We start from the raw sequence: 9654 nt of genomic DNA on the forward strand, positions 1-9654 counted from the left end.
GGATGTGGGGCAGATATGGGAGAAGTTGCATAAGGGGAAACACAAGATAGAAATGCACTGTAAAAAAAACTTAAATAAAAAGTAGTCATTGTTTAAATTTTGATATTGATTTTTTTCTTGGTATCACTGAAAACTCAAACTAATGTTTATATATATTTTGTGCTCCTAAATATGGATTGCTATTTATTTTTTAATATCTGATTATTAGATTATTATTATTAATTGGAAAGTAAAATGATGCTGTGTTGTTTTCAATGTGTTTCATGTAAGTTGAAAAACAGCACAGCATCATTTGCTTTCCAATTAATAATAATAATTTATTTTCAATAAAAAGAAGCAAGAAATTAAATATTAAGAATATAAATTTGAATGATATTTATTAAGCAAAATGTATGTGATTTTAGTCAAACACAATGAGTACACAATATACAGTTTCTTAAAAAAAATTTATGCTAAAATGAGAAAAGTTGATATGTTGAAATTTTATTATAATACTTAATTTTAAATACTCATTAAAACATAGTCATTCTATTCTTTCTGATAGATGGTTTATATTCCGCTCTAAATTTTTTACTGCAACTTATGCAAGGTTCAAAAAACTGGCAGTTTATATGTTTATCAGTTCATTTAAGTTAATCATAATCTTTATGTCTCCTGTCCCTTCCCTCAACCAACACTGTTTATGAGTATTCAAACATAGGTGCTTACCAGAATGTGGCGAGCTCAGAGCAAAGTATCCTCTGTTCTGAGGGAAATAACAGTATGAATAATTAGCATGAGTAACATCTTCACATTAAAAAGGCAGTACACATTGTCTTTGATCATACTCATTATTTTGGAATTGGCAGAACTTTTCCAATTTTAATCTTCCTGCCACCCCTCTTGTATATAGAATATATAATCATTTATCTCTTTATTCTTAATTCTTGACATCACATAAGGTGTTAATATTTTCTTCAAGGGTCATAATAGTTTCTGGTAAATCATAAAACTGATGTTCTGGGAAGAATTGCTGTAATTGCTGTTCTAACAGTTTTCTTTGTGCCTTTGTATCTGTGGAATAAAGAAAAGGAAATTTCCCTTTACTAATTGTCTTTCCTTCTCCTTTGAGTGCCAATTTCATTTTGTGTAACTATTTTAAAACTATTCTTTAGAAAATGATTTCTGTCATTCTTTACAATATCAAATTCTTGTGGGATTCATTATACATTATTTCTACTGCTGCCTTTTTTATTTGACACACAAATGTTTTCTTTTCCAATCTCTATGTATTTGCAATGTTTATACTCTCTACTGAAGAATACATATGCTTATCTTTTAATCCTAAACTCCTTATAAACTCACTTCAATTCCAAAGAATAAAAACTAATTTTAAACATGCTCCATGCTCATAGAAATGCTATTATTGGGGAAGTAGCTATTAGAACCAACCTAACATGACCTTGAGACACCTCAGCCAGCCTACACCAGAAAAGCTAGAGGTAAAAGCACTCCCCCCAACTCAGCACTTGAGATGAGATCACCATCATAATCAATTATGCGTTTGGCTTCTCTCCAACCGCTTAGGCTCATGGACTGTGGGCGTCTAGTAGTCCTCTCCACGGCCATAGCAATATACCACAGACTGGATGGCTTCAGCACTCTACATTTGTTTTTTACATTTCTATAAACTAGCGGTCCATGTTGAATGTGCAATTCTGCTCTTTGATGACAGCTGTCAAACACACAAATGATTTTTCTTACATAGTCCTTATATAGCTATTCCTCAGCACATGCAAACATGCATATGCACAGAGAGAGAGACAGACAGAGAGATAGAGACAGAGAGAGACAGAGAGAACAACTCAGACACCAGTCAGGAGGAGATGGGGGAAGTAAAATGCATGATCAGAATATTTTGTATTATTTTTTTCTATAACATTAATAAAGAATATGAAAATAATATTAGATTATAAACTCACCCTTGTGACCTCATTTAATGTTTATAACACTGTTCATTGTAAGATTTATTTCTTTTCAGGTATTTATGTATTTGTGTATGTGTATGTGTGTGTGCATGTGTGTGTGTGTTAGTATGGGATACGGATGCCCACATAGGAGGTCAGAAAAGGGTATCAAATCTCCTTGAGCTAGGGTTCCAGAACTTGTTAGCTGCCACATGTGAATGCTGAAGACTGAACTCTGGCCCTCTCTACAGCAAGGACTTTTAACTGCTTAGTCTTCTCTCAAGTCACTTCAAAACATCCTAAAAGCCTGTATCTCCAAATTCATTCATTTTGAGGGCTAAAACTTTAATATATGAATTTTGGGAAATGTAATTCAGTCCACACCAAATAAATCCATTCTAATTCCCATTTCTCTAATTTGTGGATGGTGGCTAATGTTGGTTATTCATAATTGTCACCTTGATGAGATTTAGAAACACCATGGTAACTGTGGTGGTTTGAATGAAAATGGTCCTCATGGGTTCAGAGAAAGTGACACTCTTAGGAAGTGTGGCCTTGTTGGAGGAAGTGTGCCAATGGAGTTGGGCTTTGAGCTTTCAAGAGTTTAAGCTAGACCCAGTGTCTCTCTGCCTCTCTCTCTTCCTGCTGCCTGTCTATGCAGATGTAAAACTCTCAGCTCTTTCTCTGGCATCATATGTGCCTATGGGCCACAAATGATGCTTCCTTCCGTGACAACAATGAACTCAACCTCTGAACCTGTGAACATCTCCAATTAAATGTTTTCCTCTATAAGAGATGCTGTGGTCATGGTGTCTCTTCACAACAATAGAAGCCCTAACTAAGACAGTAACAAACTTGTAGACATATCTGTTACAGATTTCTTACTGGATTGAGGCAGGAAGATCCATCCTAAAAGTGAGTGATGTCATTCAGTGTTATGGGACCTTGACCTGATAAAACAAGAAAATGCCAAGTAGTTCATTGTTATATATTACCTTTCAATATGTAAAATTCTTCCATAATATCATATTTTGCACACTTAGTCTGGAGCTACTGGTGTTTTATGGGGAAAGTAATAAAAACTTTTGGATGCATGACCTAGCTAGAGGAAAATGATCACATTGCATGTGTTCTTAAAAGTTATGGCCAGGCTTTGGTCCCTTTATCTCTCCCTATTTCATGTCTGTCATTAAGTGAACAGTTTCTACCACGTGTGCAAACTACCATAATGTACTGACTTCACTACAGGCATAGATATATTAATACAAGAAACCATGGGCAGAACCTTCTCAAACGGTGATCTAAGTCCTCCCTCCATTTCAATAATTCTATGAGTTATTATATAACCCCACATTGAAAACAAGGACTAACACATTAAATTTCTTAAATAAAATGAAGTGCTTTTATCATTGAAAGTGAATAAACATGAAGAACAAAAGTCGGTCACTCACAAAGCCATCACCAGATTTTTAAAAATGATTTTTCATGACTCTCACTGCTTTAATATATTATTGTCCCAAAGTCATCACATAGGTGACTTTTAAGTCCCCTAAATGTACCATATGGTACATTTACTTGCACTAAACTTTTATGTAACAAAATAAACATCTCCCAGTTTTTATGATATATTTTTTCAAGTCAATATTTGAATTCTTTTAACTATAAAGTTTTATAAAAATTCCAGGTAAATGACTTAGAATTTTTGAGGGACAGTGAGTAGAGTATGTAAGAAAAATCTATTTGTTGTGGGGATAAAAGAATCCTCTAAAGAATGCTGTATACCAGTGAATCCCACAGAGAGATTGAAATTATTATCTCTGGGGCTGAACAGCTCACACAGCCATAGGCAAAATTCTGTGGATCTATCTGAGCAGCCTTATTTGATGAGAGTGTATGTTGCTGGAGATTTGTCTTTACTTCCAAATGTGCCTAACTTATCTTTCTTTTGTGCTTTCAGTGGACATTCTCCAGAGGGAATAGCAGTGACTTAAAAATATGTACCAGCCACATTCTCTTTTCCAGATTTTGTGGCAATTTGCTGTAATTAATAGAAGAGCTCAATTTTCAAAATACCCTAAATTTACATTCAAAATAAACTAAAAACTTTTAGTTTTGTGAGTTTGTAACTAATGTAACCTTCTGAAACCCAGAATCTGATATCTGTCACAAAATCTAAAATGAAGTCTCAGTGCTAAGTGCTGCAATCAAATGGCTGTTTAATACTGAAAGATGAAAACAATTACTTTCCAGATAATTGTGTCTTGTCCTTTATAATTTATTCTGAGACAGAGTCTCAAACATTCCAGACAAACCATAGATACACTATGTAATAGATGATAACTTAAACTTCTCATTCTTCTGTCTCCTCCACCCAGGTTTTGGGCTGAGAATTATGCGACATTATACCCGGTATGTGCTATATAGAAAATGAAACTCAAGGCCTTGTGCATACTAAGTAAGCTCATTACCAATCAAGCTAAATCTCCAGCCCCTGAATCCTTTATTTTATACATTTTTGAATAAAATAAATAATATATATGAAATATACATTATTTGTCAATATATAAAGACTACTATGCCAAATACTTAGTATGTAAGGATTTATTTTGCTTTTTAATATTTTCAATATTTATTATAAAATAATGCAAAATTCTATATTTGTAAAAATTGACAACATAGAAGAAATCATATCTTTATAATTCTAAAATCTTAAGGAGATTACTGTTAATATTTTAGAAATTGTTACAAATATTTTGATAAATTTTCATGTAGTTGAAATTATACATATATAAGTTTTATCACTTTATTTATATTATACTATAATCACCACTTGGGTTATTTAAAAATGTTTCTAAACAATATTAAATGTCTAGATAATATCTTTAAACACTTTATATGTTTTAAGTATAGCTTTAGAATTATCTTGGTGTTGGGTCTGTTTAATGTTGATGTGTGATGTTTTTATTTTTGTTTATAATAATGTTAAAATTTTAAGGAAAATAAATTCTAAAAATGACATATTTTATTATTTGATACAGTAGATAACACTGCAGCAATCATCTCTCTTTAAAAATATATTTTGTAGATTTTTATGTGTAGGAGTGTTTTCTTACATGAATGTAAGCACACCATTATTTGTGCCTAGGATACTCAAGTTCAAAAAGGATTTTAACCAATTTAGAACTGGAGTTACAGATAGCTCTGAGCCATTATGTGAGTGGTGGAAGCCAAACCTGTGTTCCCTGGAAAAGCAACAAGTATCTGAACCAGTGAATCATCTTTTCAGCCCCTAACATCTTTATACTAAAATTATTGAACAAATATCTCACCATTTATAAAACTAAGTTTATGTATAATTTGTAGATTAATAAATTATTTTGAGAAACAAGAAAACATTTATTGATACTGGACATGAGATCTACCATTGAAATATGTTCACATCTTGCAAACAAAAAAAATAAAAGGTTATTAAATCATCCTCGGTTTGATGACAGACTCTGAGAATCTGATACATATCCTTTCTTTCAAAACTTGTGATAGTATTTGTCCCTAATATAAGATAAAATGATATTTTAAAAATAAACTCAAATTGTGAAAACAAACAAAAATGTCTCCAGAAAAAGAAATTACTAAAAGATATACCTTTGAATACTTTAAATTTTATATAGTAATGAAATCACATGATATTTGATGGGCACAAACCCAGAAAACAGTCACAAAATTATGTAGTATAGAAAATTGAATCTGAATTTATATGGCTTTGCCATATAAACTTGTGCCTCAGACTTCTCCAAGATTCTTCCAACTAAAATCATTTCACAACAAAAATAAAATTATCCTTTCTCAAAAATCCCAGTTCCTCCACTTCAAAATCATGTGAGCAAAATCCCAAAAATAAACTAGTAATGTTTATAAGTAAACATAAATTCTATCTGTACATAAATGAAATCATGTTTATACTTCTTTAGTAAGCAGAGAAGTTTCTCTGAAAGGTTGGAAATTATATAGAGTTGCTGTTATTTATTATCCTATTTCAAAAAACAAGATGAAAAAGAAAAAAAAAGCTTTAGTTACATGTCATCCACGCCTCCAAATGACAGAAGCTCCTACATATCACAATGACTATGAACGAAAACAAAGACAAGCATGGCATAAAATGTCTAAAGGTGGAGTAGTGACACAAAGAGCTTAGCAGTAACCCAACAGCACTCTAATTGGATTCAAGATACATTCAACAAGAGGGGAAATATGACTGGGACTAGACACCTAGGCAATACTCTGCACTAGTGAAGCTGTGAATCTCAGAGGACAAATCACAAATCACCATATTACCAAACTAGGACAATTCCTAACAACAGTCTAAACATGTGTTCACAGATAAGTGTTGTGTTCATTTCTTATAGAGATAATTTCTCTTTGCAGCAGATGGAGACCATTAGAGAAAACCACAATCAAATGAAATATGGAGTTGTGGAACCCAGTCTCAGTTTATGCTTCTACAAATCACATTACACCTACAGCTCAGGGAACATTGCAGATAGGGGGAAGGAAGGATTGCAAGAGTTACAGGCCCAGGAAGTTTGCCCTGAGAATGTGTCTACTATGAATATTAGAAACTACAGCCACAAAGTCTCACAAACGTGGCTGTCAAAACATGGCCTGCATAAAGATGACACCCAATCAACATGGCAAAGTGAGTGAGGCAAAACCCATAAGGCCTCAGACTTACACATAGAACTATGGGAAACTAATAAATGGTAAATGGGAGAAATAATCTTCTCCATGGAAGAGTATGGCAATTGGTTATCCAATACCAAATAGGCTATCTTGAAAACATACATAGAGGTAACATTACATAGAGCAGGCAATATTTTGAAATATATATGCATGTACATACATATATGTATATATTTATATTGTACATCTTAAGGATTTAAGTACATAATTTTTTATTTATTTTACTTTCCAACTCATCCTCAAGTAGAAAAGTATAGAATATAACTTATTTAAGCTAACTCTAACTTAAAGCAATTTTAAACTATATTAAAACTCAGAGCATTGTGATATTATTCAATATCAATATTTTATTTTACCCCATAGTTAATAAAAATTTTGTTGTTTTTATTAATTATTGTCAAAGTAAAGGACAATATTGATGTAAATATAATATACATAAAAGTGTCCAAGTTTATATGTATCAACATACATGTATCAATACTTTATATTTGATCATATTACTTAATGTTTTCTATTTTCAAAGTAGTAGAAAAAATTTTGAAGCATTGACTATATTGATATTTATAACTACATGTTTATGTATATATAAATATGATATAATTTTGAGCATAATAACCATTATATATTTTAATATAACCTATTAGCATGACTGTAGCAAATAATATAACGTGGGTTTTCATAATGCCAATGAGAACATAGAATCATTTCCAGAATCATAGTTTACAGGATGACTCTATCTATAAAACTATAAAGTCTGAGAATGAGTAATCTCTTTTATAAATGATTCCATCTAAAGGAAAGTAATTTTCAAAATGTACAGATCAGTTCCTCCAACTTCCATTAAAAGGAACCCTGTCTCATTAAAAGTTCCACAGTGTTCATATTAAGTCATGTGCAGCAGTGAAAGGAAATCAATGGCTACTTAGACATTACAACGTTTTCTTTCTTTTGAAGTTTTGTAGCTTAACCTCAAACTTATGGTAAATAAAAGGTATGCCCCATGGGAAAATAATGATAGATGCTTTAATATGGCAATAAGGATCACAAGTAAAAGTAAAAACAACCATGTTTTAGTAAGTGAACACATCGAAGTTTTAATTTTCATGCCAACATTTAGTACATTCTATCTCAACTCTGCCAAGTATTTTCCTCTACATAAGGAGATTCATGTAATACTTTGAGTATATTCCTGCAACTGTATCAATCATCTTAACACAGACTTCTTATACATTTGCCAAAAAAGGACATAAGATCTGAAGAAATGAAATCAGTGTTTTAGGCAGAGAGGGTATACACCATATCTGTTCCACCTTTTTTGAGAGAGATATGTAGCTCAACCTTCATGTTAGGGAGAAGAAAATTATAACCTACTAGCTATAAGTAAAAGGAACTTGTATGGTTAATTAGAAATAATATCTACTAAACTGTCCTAAACTTAGAATGAAATAGTGCCTTAACACATTCTTCAAAGAACAAAAGAAGGAATTTAAATTCACCAAGGAGGTCATTACTTTGTTTTTTCAAGAGCTCTTGCTTACATTCCAAAATAAAAGATATCAAATTTTTACTCAACTTTGGTGCAGGAGAATTGTCTGTATTTTGTCAGTCATGTTTTAAATAAATGCTGATTGGCCAGGCAGGAAGTATAGGTGGGTCAGCCAGACAGGAAGTAGAGGCAGAGTGATGAGAACAGGAGAATTCTGGGAAGAAGGAAGCCCATTCCTCCCAGTCCTGCCCAGACTACTGAAGAAGCAGGATGTGATCTGACTTGCTGAAAAAGGTGGCTAACACCATGTGGCTAACATAGATAAGAATAACGGGTTGATATAGGTTATAAGAGCTAATAAGAAGCTTGAACAAATAGGTCAATCAGTTTATAACTTATGGAGACCTCTGTGTGATTTTTTTGGGGACTTGCTGGCTGTGGGAACAGGGCAGGACAGAAACTCCCACACGCAGCAGCCCCTACAGTTACAGAATGGTGCCTACATGGACAACTGCATTCAAATAAAGTATGACACAGCTTGGGAAGTAATTCTAGAACAAAATAACAGCATTAAGCATGGCTTCTTGGTAGCAGCAATTTCTCGGGTCTCCTCTGCTTGCTAGAGGCAAGCAAGCACTCTCATTTAAGAGGGGATTTTAGGAGGTCCTACCACAAAATACTTACATAGTGTTGATGAAAAGCTGACTGCATGCTTTTTGGTTTTCAGCTGTAGCAGGAAATAACTCACGCTGTTTTAAAATGCTGGTTTTGTGGGCCGTCCTGCCAGGGCAAACTCTGACTCTTTCAGGCAGGCCCTCCAACTATGGAGAATTTAAGGGTGATTTGTGAGCACACTGCTGCAACTTGCTTGCTGGCAGGGACCTTGAAATGCTGTAGATTTGTGGCAATAAACATGTCTCTGGCAGGTATATTTGCCATGAGGCTAAAATCACAGAAAGCTAAGAAATAGGCTGGAGCCAGCCATCAAAGCCATAGCTTTAATCATCTCCATATTGCTCAGTAAATTAAAGACTCATGTAGTCAGAAAAAGAGAGATATACAATAAAGAGAGATTCAAAGGAAAAAAACTCTAAATGGTTTACTGTGTGTTAAAAATATATGCAGGGTAAAGGTTAAAGTCCTTAAAATAAAAAAGAAAAAAGAGAGTAGTTGAATGTGGTGGTAGACGTCTTTAATCCCAACGCTTGTGAGGGAGAGGCAGAGAGACTTCTGTGAATTCGAGATGGGGTGGTGCACACTTTTAATCCCAGCACTTGGGAGGGAGAGACAGGCAGATATCTGTGAGTTCAAAGACAGCCTGGTCTACAGAGTGAGTTCTAGGACAAAGATACACAGAGAACCTGTCTTAAAAACTAAAAGTACAATCCTATACAATAAAAGTACTTCTGGAGACATTACTATTCCTGACTTCAAACTCTATTATAGAGCTACAATAATAAAAAACAGCTTGGTATTGGCATAAAA

The sequence above is a fragment of the Microtus ochrogaster genome, chromosome X (genome assembly GCF_000317375.1).
Source record: "Microtus ochrogaster isolate Prairie Vole_2 chromosome X, MicOch1.0, whole genome shotgun sequence".
NCBI lineage: Eukaryota > Metazoa > Chordata > Mammalia > Rodentia > Cricetidae > Microtus > Microtus ochrogaster.